The 22,730-nt window shown below is 36.4% G+C and overlaps 1 non-coding gene across 1 annotated transcript; it reads right to left on the reverse strand.

The window, feature by feature from the left end:
• Window positions 1-626: 626 nt before the first annotated feature.
• Window positions 627-733, reverse strand: LOC124502725 (U6 spliceosomal RNA). Its single transcript, XR_006959989.1, has one exon. It is a non-coding gene; the product is annotated as a U6 spliceosomal RNA (small nuclear RNA).
• Between the last annotated feature and the right edge of the window lie 21,997 nt (window positions 734-22,730).

A 22,730-nucleotide genomic window follows, 5' to 3' on the forward strand; every position in this document is an offset into this window, starting at 1 on the left:
AACCTCTTTTTTTTTTTTCCTTACCCTCCCCCATGGGTTCCTGCTAGGTTTCTCAGGATCCACATAAAAGTGAAACCATATGGTATCTGTCTTTCTCTGTATGGCTTATTTCACTTAGCATCACACTCTCCAGTTCCATCCATGTTGCTACAAAGGGCCATATTTCATTCTTTCTCATTGCCACGTAGTACTCCATTGTGTATATAAACCACAATTTTTTTATCCATTCATCAGGTGATAGACATTTAGGCTCTTTCCATAATTTGGCTATTGTTGAGAGTGCTGCTATCAACATTGGGATACAAGTGCCCCTATGCATCAGTACTCCTGTATCCCTTGGGTAAATTCCTAGCAGCGCTATTGCTGGGTCATAGGGTAGGTCTATTTTTAATTTTTTGATGAACCTCCACACTGTTTTTCAGAGCGGCCGCACCAGTTTGCATTCCCACCAACAGTGCAAGAGGGTTCCTGTTTCTCCACATCCTCTCCAGCACCTATAGTCTCCTGTTTTGTTCATTTTGGCCACTCTGACTGGTGTGAGGTGATATCTGAGTGTGGTTTTGACTTGTATTTCCCTGATGAGGAGTGACGTTGAGCATCTTTTCATGTGCCTGTTGGCCATCCGGAAAAATATGGAACGCTTCACGAATTTGCATGTCATCCTTGTGCAGGGGCCATGCTAATCTTCTCTGTATCGTTCCAATTTTAGTATATGTGCTGCCGAAGCGAGCACACTCTCAGCTTTTTTCCATCCAGACCCCTGACCGGTTGACCAGGCCAATGGTCATTAAAATGAATCGATATGTATCCTTAATTCAGGTCATTTTTTGTTCACTCTATCACATTGGAATTATGTCCAATGATGTAAGGGTTTAGTCTGATGTTCTACGGGATTTCCCTCTAGTCTGAATCTCTTTGCCTTCAATATGAGAAAGCATAGGAGAGTTGACACGGTCCTAAGATAAAACTATGAGGCCATTTTCAGGGAGGCCGACTTGAGAGAGCTCATTTTTGAGACCCTCCAGACAGGGTGCCCAAAGTCTAGGAAAGCAGTCTATTATGAGTTTCTCTCCCACAATCTAACACTAAATATATGACCAATTTACCAAACAAGATTGCCTCTGAATTTATTAGATATTATGTATGAGGGAAAAGTGCTCAAATTAAAGTTTGAGCATTTTACATGAATGTGATTCCAAACCTACTTCAAAGTGAAACAGATAGTTGTAAAACAATATATATTGTATTCTGGGAGGAAGATGGTGGCGTAGGAGCACGCTGGGCTCACCACATCCTGCTGATCACTTAGATTCCACCCACACCTGCCTAAATAACCCAGAAAACCACCAGAAGACTAGCAGAATGGATTCTATGGAGCCAAGCATAGACTAGAGGCCCACGGAAGAGGGTAGGAAGGGCGGAGAGGCGGTGCGCGCTACACGGACTGGCAGGAGGGAGCCGGGGCGGAGGGGTAGCCCAGGCGGAGGGGAAGCCCACCAGCAAAGCAGAGCCCTCTAGTCTGGCTTGCAAAAGCAGAGGGGCCAGACAGAGTGTGTTCGGACAGCAAGCGGGACTTAACATCTGGAAGGTTATAAGCTAACAGCTCTGCTTGGATAGCAGGAGGGCTGGAGGACAACGGGAGGGAGAGTTGTTGAGCCCCGGACGACAGAGCGCAGTGTGGTGGGGAACAAAGGCGCTCACCAGCGCCATCTCCCTTGCCAATCCCCTAGCCAAAATCCCAAAGGGAACCAGTTTCTGCCAGGGAACTTGCTTGCACTGCGCAAACACCCAACGCTGTGCTTCTGTGGATCCATTCCTCCAGCAGAGGGTCTGACTCCCTCCCGGAGCCGCAGGGCCCCTCCCGAAGCGGATCACTGAAGGATAAGCGAGCTGAGCCTACCCCTCCCGCCCCCGTGCACCTTGCCGATCCACCCCAGCTAATACTTCAGATCCCTAGCGCCACAAGCCTGGTAGTGTGCAAGTAGCCCAGAAAGACCACGCCACCCCACAATGAATCCCACCCCTACGAGAGGGGAAGAGAAGGCACGCACCAGTCTTACTGTGGCCCCAGTGATGGGCTGGGGGCAGACATCAGGTCTGACTGCAGCCCCGCCTACCAACGCAAGTTATTCAAGACAGCACAGGGGAAGTGCCCTGAAGTTCCTCACTATTCCAGGGACTATCCAAAAATGACGAAACGGAAGAATTCCCCTCAAAAGAATCTCCAGGACATAACAACAGCTAATGAGCTGATCAAAAAGGATTTAAACAATATAACAGAAAGTGAATTTAGAATAATAGTCATAAAATTAATCGCTGGGCTTGAAAACGGTATACAGGACAGCAGAGAATCTCTTGCTACAGAGATCAAGGGACTAAGGAACAGCCAGGAGGAGCTAAAAGATGCTATAAATGAGCTGCAAAATAAAATGGAGACAACTACAGCTCGGATTGAAGAGGCAGAGGAGAGAATAGGTGAAATGGAAGATAAAATTATGGAAAAAGAGGAAGCTGAGAAAAAGAGAGATAAAAAAATCCAGGAGTATGAGGGGAAAATTAGAGAACTAGGTGATGCACTAAAGAGAAATAATCTACACATAATTGGTATTCCAGAGGAGGAAGAGAGAGGGAAAGGTGCTGAAGGTGTACTTGAAGAAATAATAGCTGAGAACTTCCCAGATCTGGGGAAGGAAAAAGGCATTGAAATCCAAGAGGCACAGACAACTCCCTTCAGACGTAACTTGAATCGATCTTCTGCACGACATATCATAGTGAAATTGGCAACATACAAGGATAAAGAGAAAATTCTGAAAGCAGCCAGGGATAAACGTGCTCTAACATATAAAGGGAGACCAATAAGACTCGTGACGGATCTCTCTAGTAAAACTTGGCAGGCCAGAAAGGAATGGCAGGAAATCTTCAATGTGATGAACTGAAAAAATATGCACCTGAGAATCCTTTATCCAGCAAATCTGTCATTAAGAATAGGAGGAGAGATAAAGGTCTTCCCAAACAAACAAAAACTGAAGGAATTTGTCACCACTAAACCAGCCCTACAAGAGATCCTAAGGGGGATCCTGTGAGACAAAGTACCAGAGACATCGCTACAAGCATGAAACCTACAGACATCACAATGACTCTAAACCCATATCTTTCTATAATAACACTGAATGGAAATGGACTAAATGCGGCAACCAAAAGACATAGGGTATCAGAATGGATAAAAAACAAGACCCGTCTATTTGCTGTCTACAAGAGACTTATTTTAGACCTGAGGACACCTTTAGATTGAGAGTGAGGGGATAGAGAACTATTTATCATGCTACTGGAAGTCAAAAGAGAGCTGGAGTAGCCATACTTATATCACACAAACTAGACTTTAAATTAAAAGCTGTAACAAGAGATGTAGAAGGGCATTATGTAATAATTATAGGGTCTATCCATCAGGAAGAGCTAACAATTATAAATGTCTATGCGCCGAATATGAGAGCCCCCAAGTATATAAAACAATTACTCACAAACATAAGCAACCTTATTGATAAGAATGTGGTAATTGCAGGGGACTTTACACCCCACTTACAGAAATGGATAGATCATCTAGACACATGGTCATAAAGAAACAAGGGCCCTGAATGAGACATTGGATCAGATGGACTTGACAGATATATTTAGAACTCTGCATCCCAAAGCAACAGAATATACTTTCTTCTCGAGTGCACATGGAACATTCTCCAAGATAGATCACATTCTGGGTCACAAAATAGCCCTTTATAAGTATACAAGAATTGAGATCATACCACGCATACTTTCAGACCAGAATGCTATGAAGCTTGAAATCAACCACAGGAAAAATTCTGGAAAACCTCCAAAAGCATGGAGGTTAAAGAACACCCTACTACAGAATGAGTAGGTCAACCAGGCAATTAGAGAAGAAATTAAAAAATATATGGAAACAAACGAAAATGAAAATACAACAAACCAAATGCTTTGGGATGCAGCAAAGGCAGTCCTGAGAGGAAAATACATTGCAATCCAGGCCTATCTCAGGAAACAAGAAAAATCCCAAATACAAAATCTAACAGCACACCTAAAGGAAATAGAAGCAGAACAGCAAAGGCACCCTAAACCTAGCAGAAGAAGAGAAATAATAATGATTAGAGCAGAAATAAACAATATAGAATCTAAAAAAAACTGTAGAGCAGATCAATGAAACCAAGAGTTGGTTTTTTGAAAAAATAAACAAAATTGATAAACCTCTAGCCAGGCTTCTCAAAAAGAAAAGGGAGAGGACCCAAATAGATAAAATCATGAATTAAAAACGGAATTATCACAACCAATCCCTCAGAAATACAAGCAATTATCAGGGAATACTATGAAAAACTATATGCCCATAAACTGGACAACCTGGAAGAAATGGACAAATTCTTAAACACCCACACACTTCCAAAACTCAATCAGGAGGAAATAGAAAGCTTGAAGACCCATAACCAGCAAAGAAATTGAATCGGTTATCAAAAATCTCCCAACAAATAAGAGTCCAGGACCAGATGGCTTCCCAGGGGAGTTCTACCAGACGTTTAAAGCAGAGATAATACCAATCCTTCTCAAGCTATTCCAAAAAATAGAAAGGGAGGGAAAACTTCCAGACTCATTCTATGAAGCCAGTATTACTTTGATTCCTAAACCAGACAGAGACCCAGTAAAAAAAGAGAACTACAGGCCAATATCCCTGATGAATATGGATGCAAAAATTCTCAATAAGATACTAGCAAATCGAATTCAACAGCATATAAAAAGAATTATTCACCATGATCAAGTGGGATTCATTCCTGGGATGCAGGGCTGGTTCAACATTCGCAAATCAATCAATGTGATACATCACATTAATAAAAGAAAAGATAAGAACCATATGATCCTGTCAATCGATGCAGAAAAAGCATTTGACAAAATTCAGCATCCTTTCTTAATAAAAACCCTTAAGAATGTCGGGATAGAAGGAACATACTTAAACATCATAAAAGCCATTTATGAAAAGCCCACAGCTAATATCATCCTCAATGGGGAAAAACAGAGCTTTCCCCCTGAGATCAGGAACATGACAGGGATGCCCACTCTCACAGCTGTTGTTTAACATAGTGTTGGAAGTGCTAGCATCAGCAATCAGACAACAAAAGGAAATCAAAGGCATCAAAATTGGCAAAGATGAAGTCAAGCTTTCACTTTTTGCAGATGACATATTATACATGGAAAATCCGATAGACTCCAACGAAAGTCTGCTAGAACTGATACATGAATTCAGCAAAGTTGCAGGATACAAAATCAATGTACAGAAATCAGTTGCATTCTTATACACTAACAATGAAGCAACAGAAAGACAAATAAAGAAACTGATCCCATTCACAATTGCACCAAGAAGCATAAAATCCCAAGGAATAAATCTAACCAAAGATGTAAAAGATCTGTATGCTGAAAACTATAGAAAGCTTATGCAGGAAATTGAAGAAGATTAAGGAAATGGAAAAACATTCCATGTTCATGGGTTGGAAGAATAAATATTGTTAAAATGTCAATACTACCCAAAGCTATCTACACATTCAATGCAATCCCAATCAAAATTGCACCAGCATTCTTCTCAAAGCTAGAACAAGCAATCCTAAAATTCATATGGAACACAAAAGGCCCCGAATAGCCAAAGGAATTTTGAAGAAGAAGACCAAAGCAGGAGGCATCACAATCCCAGACTTTGGCCTCTACTACAAAGCTGTCATCATCAAGACAGCATGGTATTGGCACAAAAACAGACACATAGACCAATGGAACAGAATAGAAACCCCAGAACTAGACCCACAAACGTATGGCCAACTAATCTTTGACAAAGCAGGAAAGAATATCCAATGGAAAAAAGACAGTCTCTTTAACAAATGGTGCTGGGAGAACTGGACAGCAACATGCAGAAAGTTGAAACTAGACCACTTTCGCACACCATTCACAAAAATAAAATCAAAATGGATAAAGGACCTGAATGTGAAACAGGAAACCTTCAAAACCCTAGAGGAGAAAACAGGAAAAGCCCTCTCTGACCTCAGCCGTAGCAATTTCTTACTTGACACATCCTCAAAGGCAAGGGAATTAAAAGCAAAAATGAACTATTGGGACCTCATGAAGATAAAAAGCTTCTGCACTGCAAAGGAAACAATCAACAAAACTAAAAGGCAACCAACGGAATGGGAAAAGATATTTGCAAATGACACATCGGGCAAAGGGCTAGTATCCAAAATCTATAAAGAGCTCACCAAACTCCACACCCGAAAAACAAATAATCCAGTGAAGAAATGGGCAGAAGACATGAATAGACACTTCTCTATAGAAGATATCTGGATGGCCAACAGGCACATGAAAAGATGCTCAACGTCGCTCCTCATCAAGGAAATACAAGTCAAAACCACACTCAGATATCACCTCACACCAGTCAGAGTGGCCAAAATGAACAAAACAGGAGACTATAGGTGCTGGAGAGGATGTGGAGAAACAGGAACCCTCTTGCACTGTTGGTGGGAATGCAAACTGGTGCGGCCGCTCTGAAAAACAGTGTGGAGGTTCATCAAAAAATTAAAAATAGACCTACCCTATGACCCAGCAATAGCGCTGCTAGGAATTTACCCAAGGGATACAGGAGTACTGATGCATAGGGGCACTTGTATCCCAATGTTGATAGCAGCACTCTCAACAATAGCCAAAGTATGGAAAGAGCCTAAATGTCCATCACCTGATGAATGGATAAAAATATTGTGGTTTATATACACAATGGAGTACTACGTGGCAATGAGAAAGAATGAAATATGGCCCTTTGTAGCAACATGGATGGAACTGGAGAGTGTGATGCTAAGTGAAATAAGCCATACAGAGAAAGACAGATACCATATGGTTTCACTTTTATGTGGATCCTGAGAAACTTAACAGGAACCCATGGGGGAGGGGAAGGAAAAAAAAAGAGGTTCGAATGGGAGAGAGCCAAAGCATAAGAGACTCAAAAACTGAGAACAAACTGAGGGCTGATGGGGGGTGGGAGGGAGGGAAGGGTGGGTGATGGGTATTGGGGAGGGCACCTTTTGGGACGAGCACTGGGTGTTGTATGGAAACTAATTTGACAATAAATTTCATATATTAAAACAAAACAAAACCTATAAATTAGTATTGTCTATCTGATGTGAATGAAAACTGTTTCTCATTTCTTTTATAATTGAAATAGAAAAAAATCCATTTGTGAAATAAATGATCATATAATATTTGCCTGAGACATTATTAATCTGTTCTAGAAATTGACATCATGCCTGATGCAGCAGGTGATATTGGGGCTACTTCTTATAGAGCCATCAGTAGTCTATAATAATTAATTCTCTAGTTTCTGCAGGGTCTACAATACCAAATTAAATGTGTATGTTATAGGGACCCAATACCTCTGTATGTTTTAGGTCTAATAGTCACACTAGTCTTCATCACATATATTAGGAAAAGGTATTGTTTCCTTGGATGTGGTTGGGAGGAGGAGTGATTTTAAAGTATTCTATTAGGCTTCCCCCATTATATCAACTTTTATTCCATAGACCAGGGACTCAATCTGGAGTGATTCCTACTGCCAAGTATTCCAATTCCATTTCTGTGCTCAGGAATCAAGAAATGACCACAGAATGAGTCTGCAGACCCAGTGGGCTTACTGTGGGCCAGACTTTCACTAAAACTTCATTTTTTTTAACCTGGCCCCTATACATTCCCCTTTGAACAGGGGACAGAGAAGAAGAGCATGAAAATGCTTTGGATCTCCAGGTATTGATGACAACTCAGATCTTGTTTGCAATAGTCCCTGAAATGTTTGCACAAAAAGAAATAGAGAAGGAACCAGGGAAGGGTGGAAAAGTTGTCACACTGTGATGTAAATGAAGGACAGAAGAAGAGAATGTTGGATGGAGTTCAAGGTGGGCTCAGCAAAACCATTTGTGAGTTGAGAATCAAAGTTGGTCAAAAGAGTCTTGTGTATCCTAGAAGGGATCTGCTTTAGTATTCCCACTACATTTAGTCACTGGAGGGGGGTAGGCAAGCAGGCTGTGAAATAGATTTCAAGGAGTACCATCTTGTGCCTGCAGTCAGTTATCCCCCCTGTTATAAGAGATTGGCTGGGTACTTGCTCATGCCTATCCCATTACCATAATGTGGAGAGGACAGAACTGTTAGTAGGATCAAAAATTGGATTACAAATAGAACTAAACTGGGGCAGCCCCAGAAATCTGTCTTATTTTTTCAAAGTCCTTTGTTTTACGCTCATAGACAGTACCTAAAGGTGGCACTTACTTGAGAGATGAAGGAAGAACAAGAAGGGGAGCTGGGTGAAGGCAGTTTAATTCTACTGTACTCTAAGCCTTAGGAAGAACTGTCTGTCTCAGTCCACTCTATTCTCTATCACCACAGCCCATTTACTGTGAAATGTGAGAGACCAAAACCAGAGTGTGTCCTTAACACTGAGGTTTATAAAAATCTTTTTGATATCATGGTTCTCATAGATCTTCTGCTTAAAAGATGTATCTTCTACATTCTTAAAAACTAGGACATCTGGTGGCAGGAATCCTTGAAGAGACTGAATGGCTTCATTGTTATCAATCTAATATATACATTTCTCTGCTCCCTTTTATAGCAAGAAACAAACAAAATAAAAACAAAAACAAATCAAAAAGTCATATTTACTTAAGTTTCTTTCTTGTTCTCTCTTTGAGTCACTCACTGGATTTCCAGAGACACTTCTATTTCAAAACTTCTATTTCAAAGTTACCAGTTGCTTAATCTCATAGGCAATTCTCACTGCTCATCTTACTTGATCCCTCAGCCACATTTACAGTTGATCAATTCTACCTTTATTCATTATACTCATTTGGCTTCCAGCACCCCATACGTCCTTGGTTTCTTCTTTTCATTGTGGCTACCTTTCAGTCTCCTGTCTTGACTCTCAGTTCCCAGGAATCGGGTCACTTTCCTTTGTGTCTAGTCTTTCCTTGAAGATCTCACTCATAAATAATGGATCTACAGTAATGACTCCCAAATGTAAATCTCATGCTCAGTCCTCTTCCTTGAACTCCATTCTCATACATTCAATTGCATTCTCAACATTTGAATGCGTAACAGACATTTCAAAATTAGCATTGCTCTAACCATCTCTGCATGGAGCCTCTCACACCCCTCACCCTGCATTAATACTTTAACAGTTAAAGGCTATTTGTTCTTCTAGCTACTCAGGTAATCAAACAGTTGGAGTTATCCTTGCCATCTCTCTTTCTTTCATACTCCACATTCAATCCATACACATCTACTCTTGGTATATGTATATGCTGATCACTACCAACCACCACCTCTTGCCTAGATTCTTGTAATGCCCTTATTATCTGCCTGTTTGCACTCCTACCCTCTTAAAATTTATTCTCAACACAATAACAAGAGTGATTCTTTAAATAAAAGTGTAAGAGATCAAGCCACTTCTCTGCACAAAATCTTCCAATAAATGTCTACTTAAACATGGAAATTAAGAACTTATGTTTTTAATTTGCTTACAAAGCCCAACACGAACCTGTTACCTATCTCTATGGTTTCATTTCCTTCTACTCTTCTCACTCACCTTTCTCAAGACACACTGGCCTTCTTGTTTTTCAAACAGATTAAATACATGTCTTATCTCAGGGTCCTTGCACTGTGTTTTCCCCTTTGCTTAGAATACACTTCACCTCGATATTTATCTACATGGTTTACTACCTTTTCTCTTTCAACAATATGCTTAAATGCTTTCTTTTCAAAGAGATCCTCACATACCATCATTTCATTATTATTTTTTAAAATATTTACTTATTTATTTTGAGAGAGAGGGAGTGGGGAGGTGCAAAGAGAGTGAAAGAATCCCAAGCAGGCTTCAGGCTCAGCGTGGAGCCCAACGCAGGGCTCAATCTCATAACCCTGGTCGAGGAGTCAGGCACCCAAGCCACTGAGCCACCCAGGTGCCTCAGTCCCAGCCCATCATTTTAAAAACTGCAACCCCCACTGAGATATTCAGTTTCCCCTGTCCTTATTTATTTTTCTCTATAGCACTTATTACTTTACAGTATATTATATATTTATTTGTTTCCTTTTTGTCTTTCTCTTGACAGTATAATATAGAATCCATATTGCAGAATTTTTTTTTCAATTTTGTTCACTGCTATATCTCTAGTTCTTGAAGCAGAACGTGTCATAAAAGAGATATTTTACCAACATTTACTAAATGAATGAGTTTACATTTACTTTTTAATACCATATTGCTGCTTTAAAAAAAGAGTTAATAGGTTGACCATACTCTCCCATATTTGCTGGAATACTCTCTTGCATGTGAAATAAGGATGTAGTCATTTTATAACACTATATAAGCAAAAATAATATCAAAGTCTCATCACTTTAATAGCACTTTCCTAGTGACATGAAAAAAGCTGCTTTAAAGCACCTATTTTAGTAAATAATAAATTAAATTCATAGCTGAAGAAAATCATTCTTATTTAGTCTCTACCTGAATGAAGTAATGCTAACTTCTTTTTCTTGCTATGTAAATTTTGTCATTAATTAGCAAATGCAAGTTGTGTACCTGTAAAGTACACATAGGACAGACATGTAGATAAAGAAAAGCAGTGAGGAGAGCACGGAATCTGAGTACTCCAACATTCAGAAGTTTGAAAACAAGAGATTCAGCAAAGGAGAGGGGGAATAGGCAGTGAAGTAGGAGGAAAACTGGCAAAATCTGGTATTATGAAAATATGCAACAGGCAGTATTTCCAGGAGGTCAAATGTGTCAAATGATGCTGACTTGTCAAATGTAACCTTTTTCTCAGGAAAAGGAAAAACAAAGCTTATTGCTTACACCTGACCTTTAATCAAAGATATGTGTTGAAAAGGCAAGACAAGTTCTCAAGGTCCTCGTATGTACCTGTTGAATAAATTAGAATTGAAGGTCACACCAGGAGTTTGGATCCAAATCATGGTACCTGATATAACATTTGGCTGAGCACATATTTTGTCACTTGGGATATGGGTGTTAGCTTGCTTTTCAGTTTAGATAAAATGATCATGGGGCAACAATGTTGATGGCTGACTCTTCTGGCTGACAACTCAGGTAGTATAAAAGAACAGAAAAAAAGTGCTAAGCAAACACTAAATTGCACCTGGAGTCAAGTAATGAGAGCCCTGTAAAATTTGTTAAGAAGAAAAGACATGTACCACAGACAAAATTATAACTGATTGCACTGCATTATTTTTTCTTGTAGTAATTTGGTAAAGAAATGGTTATAGGTAGGACTACTTACCTATTATTATACAAGGTATTTTAAAAAATAGGCATCTTGAAAGAGAAATAATTAACTAAATTAATAATTTAAAGTACACAATTCAATGTTTTTTTTTAATATATCCACAGAGGTGGCCAACAGTTACCACAATCAATTCTAGAATATTTCCTCACTCCAAAAGAAAGCTTTGTATCCATTAGCAGTCACTCTTGTTCTTGTCCAACCCTTCTCCTAGTCCTAGGTGACTGAGATGGCCTTCCCAAGAGATTGACTAAACTTTAGATGATTTTTTCCCTGACTATAGACACTTGACCCCCCTACCCACCCCCATCTTTCCTTAGAAAATTTACTTTAAAAACTTGTGATTGCATATTCTTTTTCTGCTCTTTTGAAATATAGATAAATCTTCCTCCAGCCTCTTACCAGTTTTTCAACCTAAGAATGTCTTTCACAAGGATTTGGGAGTCATCCTTTTGAAATATAATCATCAAAAGACATACCGGCACTATCCCCCAGTCTCTGTAGGAGTGTAGAATCCAACTACATTAGCAAACATAGATGGCCTAATCACACTGATCTACTTCACCCTAATATCTTCTAGTATTTTTCCTTTAGCTCACCCCAGCACTAATCCTATCACCTTTTGTTTCAGAGAAAGGAAGTTCAATCTCTCACCCTGATTGCAGTAGTCTTGAATAAAGTCTTCCCTGCCTGTTTATCTGGTGCAATTTTCCTTTGGCATAGGTAACCATTAATAATAAAGTATCTATTTTGTATATCTATGCATCTGCCTACTCTGAGAAATTTCATATTAATGTAATTATATAATATGTGGTCTTTGTGACTGACTGATGTCTTTCATTTGACATAATGCTTTCAAGTTCCATCCATGTTGTGGCATGTATCAGAACTTTGTTACTTTTTACTGCAGTATAATACTTCATTTTATGGATTATACTATATTTTGTTTATCCACTCAGCAATTGATAGACATTTGGGTTGTTTCTACTGTTTGGCTATTATGAATAAGGCTGCTATAAGAATTCATCCACAGGTTTTTATGTGGGCATATTTTCACTTCCCTTGGATATATACATAGGAGTAAAATTGCTGGTTTATGTGCAACGTGCAACATTTTGAGGAACTGCTAAACTGCTTCTCAAAGTGTCTGTACAGTTTTAGATTCCATCAACAATGTATAAAGGTCCAAATATCACCGTATCCTTGCTCACACTCATTATTATCTATTTTATCATAGCAATTCTAGTGGGTATAAAATGACATCTCATCCTGGTTTTGATTTGCATTTCCTAATGACTAGTGAAATTGAGTTCCTTTTAATATGATTGTAACCTTTGGAGAAATATCTGTTTGAATTCTTTAGATGAATCTGATTAAAACTGATCTTGTCTTGATTTTTCCGATTTTGAGGAGATTTTCAAAGAATCTTTCAACTGTCACTACAAGTGCTGTTATGGAATAGTAAATTAATGGGGGTCATAAAGAAATAGAAACATTTTTTCCTTATTAGTTGTACTGTTTATATTTGGATCTCAGCCATTGTTGATTTATATAAAACATTAAACCATGAATCATGTCTTCAAAGCTTGAAATTGTTTCCTAAAATATATATAGATTTGAAATGCAGATGTCTAATTTCTTGGTTATTTAACATCATATGTTTAATTTTTCTTCTTTTAAGTTCAAGTATGTCTCACTCTAGAAAAAAATGGAATAAAAAGGCTATATTTACAAAACAAAGAAATTAGTATAAGATCATCTGTATTTTTACCAAAAAAAAGAAAGACATGATTAAAGAATTCTTTTAAAGCATTAGCCCACTGGATTTAATTACCTGAATAATTAATTTTGAATTTACACAAAATATTTATGAAACATATTTGGAAAAAATCCTATATCTGTATCTTTATGTTCAAATAACAACATATGCAGAAATAAATGCAAGTCAAGTCTCCAGTGTAATTAAATCAATCTGACTAAAAATGTATTACTGTAGTCCCTCTGTCCTATAGAGGAAATGTCACTAGAATTAGAAACAGAATAACTAACTTTATGGCCTAGGCATGCAGCACAACAGTTGAATGAACCTGGACAAGAGAGGAGAAAATACGTGGTAAATTCTGAAGTTTTATGCAAACATAAGGTATTATGAGTTCTAAATCTGACAATTAGAAGGAATATAAAGAACAGAAGACAGCAGGGAAACTCATCTAAAGGGTTATATTATAGGATATATTATACAGGTTATATAATAGGATATATATATGGTTGACCCTTGAACAACACAGTTGACTCCCCTGAACAGTTAAAAATCTTTGTGTAAACTTTGACTCTTTAAAAATTTAATAACTAATGGGGGCACCTGGGGTAGCTCAGTCAGTTGAACGTCTGACTTCAGCTCAGGTCATGAGCTCACGGTTTGTGGGCTTGAGCCCCACCTTGGTATCTGTGCTGACAGCTCAGAGCCTGGAACCTGCTTCGGATTCTGTGTCTCCTTCTCTCACTGTCCCTCCCCTGTTCATGCTCTGTCTCTCTGTGTCTCAAAAATAAATAAACATTGAAAAAAAATTTTTTAACTTAACAACGAATAGTCAGCCTACTGTTGGTAATATAAACAGTTAACACATATTTTGTATGTTATATGTAGTATGTACTGTATTCTTACAATAAAGTAAGCTAGAGAAAAGAAATGTTAAGAAACTCATAAAAAAGGAAAATACATTTACAGTACTGTACCGTATGTACTGAAAAAAATTCACATGTAAGTAAATCTGCACAGTTCAAACCCATGTTGTTCAGGGGTCAGGAATATGTACACACACACACACAGTTCAATATATATATTGCATATATATTATATATACACATATAATATGCCACTACAACCTGAAGTGACTTCATTATGACTTTTAAGTAGCTGATGATTAATCATACAGGTAATAGTTAATAATTATTTTCTTTCTTCGTCATACTCAGAACCAAGTTATAATATAAGGAAATTATATTAAAGACTTTTTAAAAAATTTCTAAGCATAATAGTATTCTGTATCAAAGGATATTTCTATATGAAGGAATACCTAGACTTGTATTGAAAAAAATGTCTGTGAGAGAACATATTTTAAAAAGCTTTTTAAAAATACAGTAGCTTGTGGTGTTACCTGCAAAATGACAAGTTGTACACTTGTTTCAGGAGAGAATTCTACAATAACCAAATTTATGATAACAAAACTAATATTAACTTTCAACCCCTCCTAACAGCTATCCTGCTAAATTTCTCTGGTTAAATTGCTTTCTTACTGTATAAACTATTTGAAAACCTCTCTACTCTACATCCTATCCTTTGCCTCCCTCCCTGTCAGCAAATGGTGTCCCTTGCTATTTCACAGAAGGAAAGGATTCAACTTCCTCTCACCTATCTTGCAAAGCATTTATCGATACTCATTCTCTCCTGTCTTTCCTCTTTCAAAAGAGGTGTCCCTCATCCTATCCAAGCCCAATCCTTCTATTTTGGACCCCTCTGATCTTTCAGGAACCTCAATTCATGACATTGGTTGTTATTTCTCTTTCCTTTATATCCATGTTTTGATTTTCAAGTGTTTGCATTTAAAGATGAGCAAGCCTATAATCCAACAGACAACAAACACAAGGCCTTCCTACATCATACAACCTTATCTGGCTAACAACCTATTTCCTTCCTGCTTCTGATAAAGATATAAAAGAGTTCTGAAGGATTTAAAAATATTTTTTCCAACTCTTAAAATCTACATAAAAACCATTTTCAAATTGCATTAAAGCAAAAATAACTGCAATCCAATTTATAGTATTTTCCTAAAACGTCAACTGCTGAAGTATAAATTTTCTACATAACTATTTGGAATTTTATTTTAGCTCAATGACATTTGCTTAAATATGAAGGTGATGTATAGTGAATTTCTTATCCTTACATATCATTTGATGAGTCTAGATAGTCTGAATAATTTCAGTGACACATTACAAAATCCAAATTTGTCCCTAATAAAAATTACATCTCACTGGAGCTATTTCCAGTTTCACTAAGAAAAAAATACCTGCCAATTTTATATTGTAATAAAGTAGTAACTCCTTGCTTGCCATAGAAAGATTTACAGGCCAATTAAAATAGAAACTGGACTTTGCCTAACCCAACTAGGGTTCTCAAACAAAATCCAAGGAACTTTGAATAGCAAATAAAATTTTAAAAATGAAATTTTATAGAATTTACCACTAACAGATTATAAAGCTTATTACAAAGCTACAGTAATTAAGACAGTGTGGTACTGAAATAAGAATATTCAAATAAACAAATGACTTGAATAGGATGTCAAGAAGAAGATTTAAACACACTAAGTTATTTTATTCATAAATACACATGCCAATGCCAGTCAGTGGAAAATGGGTGGCCTTTTCAGTAAATGGCACTAGAAAATTAAATAAGAAAAAATATATCTCTATTCTTATATTTATCATAATAAAGAAGAAATTCAATTCTGACTATTGATGCAAACGAGAAAGGTAAAACAATATTACTTATAGAATAGAACATACGGGTATATCTTCGTGACCTTAGAGTAGGCAAAGATTTCTTAAGCAAAGCACATAAAAGATATTCACTAAAAAATTGCTAATTGTATGACATTAAATTAAGAACATCTGTTCATCAAAGATTATCAAGAGAATTAATATGGAAGACATACTAGAAGAAAACATTCACAATAAATAAATCTGACAAAGGACTCATATCCAGAATATAAAAAGAACTCTCACTAAAAAATAATGAAAAGATAAGTAACTCAGTTTCAAAAAGCGGTCACAAGACTAACCAAACACTTAAAAAAAGAGGATGCTGAAATGGTCAATAAGCATATGAGAAGTTTCACATTATTTACTATCAAAGACATTAAAATTAAAACCACAAAATGCCCACTACAGTGACTTAAATTAAGAGAATATTCCAAGTGTGAAAACAGAGATGGAAGAAAGAAAATCCTCATACACTGCTGGTGGTCATGTACACTGGTAAAACCACTTTGGCAACCTTTTTAGATGGTATTTATGAAAGTTAAACCTACAAAGTACGCTAGACCTCTACGCTTAGATACTGCTAAGAATGAATAGGTATACCAAATAATTTGTACATAATAGCTTTACTTATACTTCTCAATTACTGGAAAAATATTAAATGTCCAAAAACAATTGAATGGATATATAGTCTGTGTATGTGCATACATAGAAGAATACTACACAACAATAAAAAAGAACAAATTTGTGGGGCACCTGGGTGGCTCAGTCGGTTGGGCGGTGGGGTCATGATCCTGCGGTCCATGGGTTTGAGCCTCGCCTGGGGCTCTGTGGTGGCAGCTCAGAGCCTGGAGCTTGTTTCAGATTCTGTGTCTCCCTCTCTCTGACCCTCCCCTGTTCATGCTCTGTCTCTCCCTGTCTCAAAAATAAATAAAAACGTTAAAAAAATTTTTAAAAATTAAAAAAAAAAACCAATTTGTGATAACGACAATGGCCTAAATGGATCTCGTATATATTATTTGATTGAAAGAAGTTATACATATGGTATAACTCAATTTAGATTAGCTTCAGGGGTAAACAAATCTGTGGCAATATATACCAGAATATTAGTTCTATCTGGAGAAAGGTACCCTGGGATGGAGCACAGTTTGAAGGGAATATTCTGGAGTTCAATACCTTGATCTGGATAGTGGTTAGATAGGTATATTCATATGTAAAAATCATATGTTAAAATTCCTCCAGCCATACACTTAGATTAGTGCAATTAACTGTTTAGATATGGACTTCAATCTAAAAATAAACAGACACACACACACACACACACACACACACACACATGAATATGTAGGATCAAATGCTTTGAAAACGTAGGGGAGAAAGCTGTGATTTTTAGCTATGGAAACTTAAGTGAGTTCAGCTGAAAAGATGTCCCACTAAATATACCCTCCTATAATATGCTTCCTGTCTGAGTATAAGCAAGTCTGGAAAACACTTAGTTTGGTTAAATTTTTTATACTGATACATAATGACTTCCTTCTATTTTCTTCATGCTTTGTGAGGCTTTGCTGACAAGATCATGAATCTTTTTAAATTAATGTCCTGACATGATGAATCACTTTTGAAAATGGAAGATTTTTTAAGGAAAATGTTTCTTCGTAATAATTAATAATTTTATCCCGTAACACTTGCATGCTTAAATTCTTATGTCCTTTTCCCTTCTAATGAGGCACATAGCTGTGAACCTGGATGTGGTTTTCAAATAGGAATTGAGTGCAGAGCTTGTCTCTTCAGTTACTTGTACTTTTCATGATGCCTACCATTCTCTCATCTATTCCCATATGATTGACAGCTCTTGAAAAACACCTATATTACTTTACTTTGTTGAATACTTAATTTTGTGCTGCTAATAAGTGCCTAATTAAATGATATATATTGAATGAGTTAAAGATATTTTATATAATAGTTCATGTTAAAATTTTCATCTATGTACAAAAATGAAAATAAAGGAGAAAAGATGATTTATTAATTTGATAAAGCTGAAAGGGAGCAAAATATACCACCCCGAAATATGCCTCTTTGGCATATTGATTTTTTTAATGGTTATTTTTAAGAAGTGGCAGACACAGTGAAGCTCTGAAAACTGAATAAAAGTTACCCTTTTGTAAGAGACATTGACATTCATAGGGGAAATCTCCTTAGTTGTAAGGGGATCTCCTTTGCATACCAGGAAGAGGAAGATATCGAAATCTTTAGAAACTGCAATCAAAAAAAGACTTACATGTGCATTACAATCTTTCTTTTATTTATTGTGCTTTTCCTGGTAGCCTACCATGACCGTCCCTCTCATTCACAAGCACCTCCCCCAATATGTTCTTTTGCCTTTAGCTGAAGATGATATTTAAGTTGATTACTTTGACCATTTTAGAGAGTTGCACTCTGTTTTCTTGGGTCTCTCCCACTTATACAGTAGGTATGCATGTTATTAAACTTCTGTTTTTCTCCTGTTATGCTATCTTTTATCTATTTAATTATTAGATCAGCCAAAGAACCTAGAAGGGAAGAAGGGAAAACTTTTCTGTCCCTATAAAGCTTATACTTACTTTTCAAAGTAAAGTTGTGTAAGAAAAGCCTTAGCACCATGAATGTCAATTATCAAGTGAAATGCATTGAATTTCTTAGATATATATAAAATCTATATCTTCTATCTCACATAAAATATATGGCTTAATAAATCTTTTCTTTTTTGAGACAATCAAAGGCAAAAGATTTCATATAATAAAACAATTTTAAGAAAATAATTTAAATCATAAATACATTTTAAAGGATAATCATTTTTTTCTTCTAAAACATTCATTCTATTTGGTCATAATGTGCATGAGATGAATAGAAGAGTAAGCAATAAACTTGTAATTTATCATTTACTTCAAAATTGATAAATTCCATGAGTTTAGCAAAAATAATTAATCAACTGGAATATAATTTATCTTCAGCTTCATGAGCCAATATAAAAATTCACACATCAAAAATATGAATGAGAATTCAAGTAGTATAATTTAAAAATAGTTTTTCTTACTATTTGTCCTATTTGTCTCTTACCTTTTCAAACTGTTTCCTGTTCCAGTCAAAAATTTTAAATATGATATTAATATAGTATTATTCCTAAATTTAACATACTCATATATGATTAAGTCAAAGATCTTGACAAGAAATAGAAATTAAGTGAAATTGATGGGAGCAGTGGTTTTTAAAAATCTAGCCTTCAAAACATTCATTGTCTACTGTTACTGCATTCATAGTCTCTGTTCCCTTTATCTATGGTCCATGCCTATGACTAACTCCTGTTCCCCAATACTAAAAGTTGGCTTGTTTCTCTTTTGATGTTCTTCTACATGCTGGTATTGAAGAATGTAGCTTTCATAAGAAGTGGAGAAGTTATTGAAGATTTTCTGCTTAGAATGAGAAAGGACGCAGGGAAGATCTAAAATCAAAATGAGGAGAAAACTGGAGGCTGAATTGATATACTGTCCTTCAACTTACTATTTTTTCCTCAATCAATCCTATCTGTTCCCTCCAAAATTATTTTTAAATTCAAATACAATCATGTCACATTATGTAAATTGACAATGTCTTTCCTTTGATCCTTGGACTGAATTCAAAATCCTCAACATAGCCTCCATCATTTGGTTCATGCCTGACAAAACTCATGGCCTACAGGCTGTATGGTGTTGAGGAAGGAAAACTTTTATGTAACCTTTAAAACTTTTTCTGGCTGGTCTAAGAATTAAATTGACATGAGACAGATTAATAATAGAAAATCAAACTTGATTTCACATGTACTGGAACCCCACATACATGACAAGTTCCAAGACAAAAAAGCAAAGTGAGGTACATACATCCTATCCTAGGACAAGGAATAACATAGAGACCTGGGCTTCAAAGGGGTGGAGGGCATTCCACAAGACAGTAAGAAGAGTAGATGCTTGGTAATTAGATGTTTGTCCTGCAATACAGATGAATCATTCGGGTAAAATATATCTCTGGTAATAACTTTAAGTCTGGGAAAGACCCCCAGGTTGTTGTGGTAGTAAATGGAGGGGTAAAACTTTCATGTGAGCCTGCAGTCTCAATCTCCTTCAGCTCAAAATGGTCCATAAGGCCCACATGGCACATTTGGGGAAACTTGTTCTGCACAACTTTAACAAATTTTTCAGAAATAAAATTTCAGCTGGTTGCTCGAGTGAAGGAAAATAATTGAAACAAAATACCAGATGCTTTATATATTCCAAACAATACCAAATAAAGTGTTTGAAATGGAATATTGGCCTCTCTCTCATGTGAGCTTTAACTATGACTAATCCTGTGGGACTTCCAGAATGAGAGCATACTTAGCATAGGAGGGGTACTGTGGTTATACAAACATTTCATAAACAAATGCTAAACAAATAAGGAAATTCCTCAAGCTAATTTTATATAAAGTATATTTAAAGGAACTAATAAGTCCTTGATATTCTTTATCGTAAGATATTTCATTTTCAACTCATAATTTGAATAAAAAGCTGAGTAAATATTTATGAATATATATCTTTATAATATTTATTAAATGTTTGTATAAATATTTAATATAAAAAGAATTGCTTCTCAGGCCACACTTCCTTACTGGTGGTGATAGAACTATTCAAGACATAAGAGCTAACCATAGAACTAAATGACAGTTTGATGATATTTGTTCATGTCACCTATCAGTAAATATCAATTAAGATATTGATTGGAATTAAGTCCAATTCCCTCAAAAACTATTCAAGGTTAAGCATTATTTTTCTTTCTAGATATAGTCTGAAATGTACCATTAGCTATTCTACTGTAACTAAAATTTTTCAGGGGCACTAGGGTGGCTCAGTCGGTTGAGTGTCTGACTTCGGCTCAGGTCATGAACTCACAATTCATGGGTTTGATCTCCATGTGGGGCTCTGAGCTGTGAGCTCAGGGCCTGGAGCCTGCTTTGGATTCTGTGTCTCCCTCTCTCTCTCCTCCTCCTCCCTCGCTTGTGCGCACTCTCTCTCTCTCAAAAATAAATAAACATTTAAAAATAAATAAATAAATAAAATAAATTTTTTCAAATCTTTCAGTATTGGTGATATAGACATATTTCCAACATGTCCCAAAATGTATCTCACAGACCATAAGTTTTCTATGGATTTTAATAGATGTTTCTTTTTTTTTAAAAAAGATCAAATATTAAATACAATTGGAAAATTTGGGGTTAAATAAAATTAAATAGGTTTCTCTACTTTAGAACTTCTTAGATATTTGATAGTCTAATATGCATTGAGATTCAATAATGGTAAAATAAAGTATGCTGCTATTCTCAAAATTATTTAATCAAGTGCATATTTTATTTTATTTTATTTTATTTTATTCAAAAAAAAATTTTTTAATGTTTATTTATTTTCGAGAGAGATAGCATGAGCGAGGGCGGGGCAGAGAAAGAGGGAGACACAGATTCCGAAGCAGGCTCCAGGCTCTGAGTTGTCAACATGGAGCCCGACGGGGGGTTGGAACCCACAAACCATGAGATCATGACCTGAGCGGAAGTGGGACGCTCAACCGACTGAGCCACCCAGGCGCCCCTAATCAAGTGCATATTTTAAAAAAGAGAGAGAACCACATCATACAATTTTGAAAGGGCAGGCAGAAACAGTTGATGGGTAGGTAATCTACTGATTAAATGTTCTAATTTACATGACCAAAACCAAATGTAGTTTCTCCTACTGATGGTTTATTTAGCATCTGAATAGAATGATTTTATAACATTTTTTCTCTTCTCATTAAAATAACATAAGAAATTGAAGCATCCTTTGTTTTAGCTGCTATGATTTGGAGGATCTCAAATGTTATTTCCTTTGTAAGCCTTTCTTTCACCCTATAAATAATTATGTAGTGCATCTTCTCTCATATCACCATTTTCTTCAGAACATACATATCCTCCCATCTGCCTCCTCCCTCTAGAATTGTTGTCTACTTCATTTCTATAGTCCCAATGCCTAGGCGGTGCTTAACACATGAGTGCTCAATTAATATTGGTTGAATGAATGGATTAGTGGATTAGGGCTTTATGGCTTGTAGCAATTTAAACAAAAGAAAAACACTTTAGAATTATATACATAAAAGCAGTCTAAAACAGGAGCAAAAGCCACATGCTCTTCTAAAGGACAGTATCAATTCAGTTACTTCAAGTTTTGCCAATATTTTAGTAAAAGATCCCAAACCCATAGGGACAGCACCAAAAGTTGTGCAGGTTGTTTTGTGGAAACATAATATTCTTCAAGCGGGCTGGCTTCACTCTCCTTTAGACAGTTCATTATTCCCCTCAAAGTGAGAACCACCCATGTCAATTAACAATGAAAAATATGAAGCAACTGAAGAATGTTGTATTTGCCATTTCAGAACCCACTGAGAATAAAAATTTAAAACATATTTAAAATATATAATCCCTTTACTTCCTAGCCCTTTACTTCCTAGAAAGAAGCTTGGAACTTGTATCTTTTCCATATACTTAGCTATATAATTATTTTCTCAAAAGATTTTCACTTATTTACCAAGGAGAAGAAAAAAGTTTTTAAAACTACAAAGTAATTAACTATAAAGGTTTATAAGAACAGTTATCAAAAAGCAAAATAAGTCAGCCAGAGAAAGACAAATATCATATGATTTCACTCATGTGTGGAATTTAAGATACAAAACAGATGAACATAAGGGAAGGAAAGCAAAAATAATATAAAAACAGAGAGGGAGACAAACCATAAGAGACTCCTTAATGCAGAGAACAGA

The sequence above is a fragment of the Lynx rufus genome, unplaced genomic scaffold (assembly GCF_022079265.1).
Source record: "Lynx rufus isolate CCGP_SWC_20201006 ecotype Redwood Valley unplaced genomic scaffold, mLynRuf1.p SCAF_7, whole genome shotgun sequence".
In the NCBI taxonomy this organism is placed as follows: domain Eukaryota; kingdom Metazoa; phylum Chordata; class Mammalia; order Carnivora; family Felidae; genus Lynx; species Lynx rufus.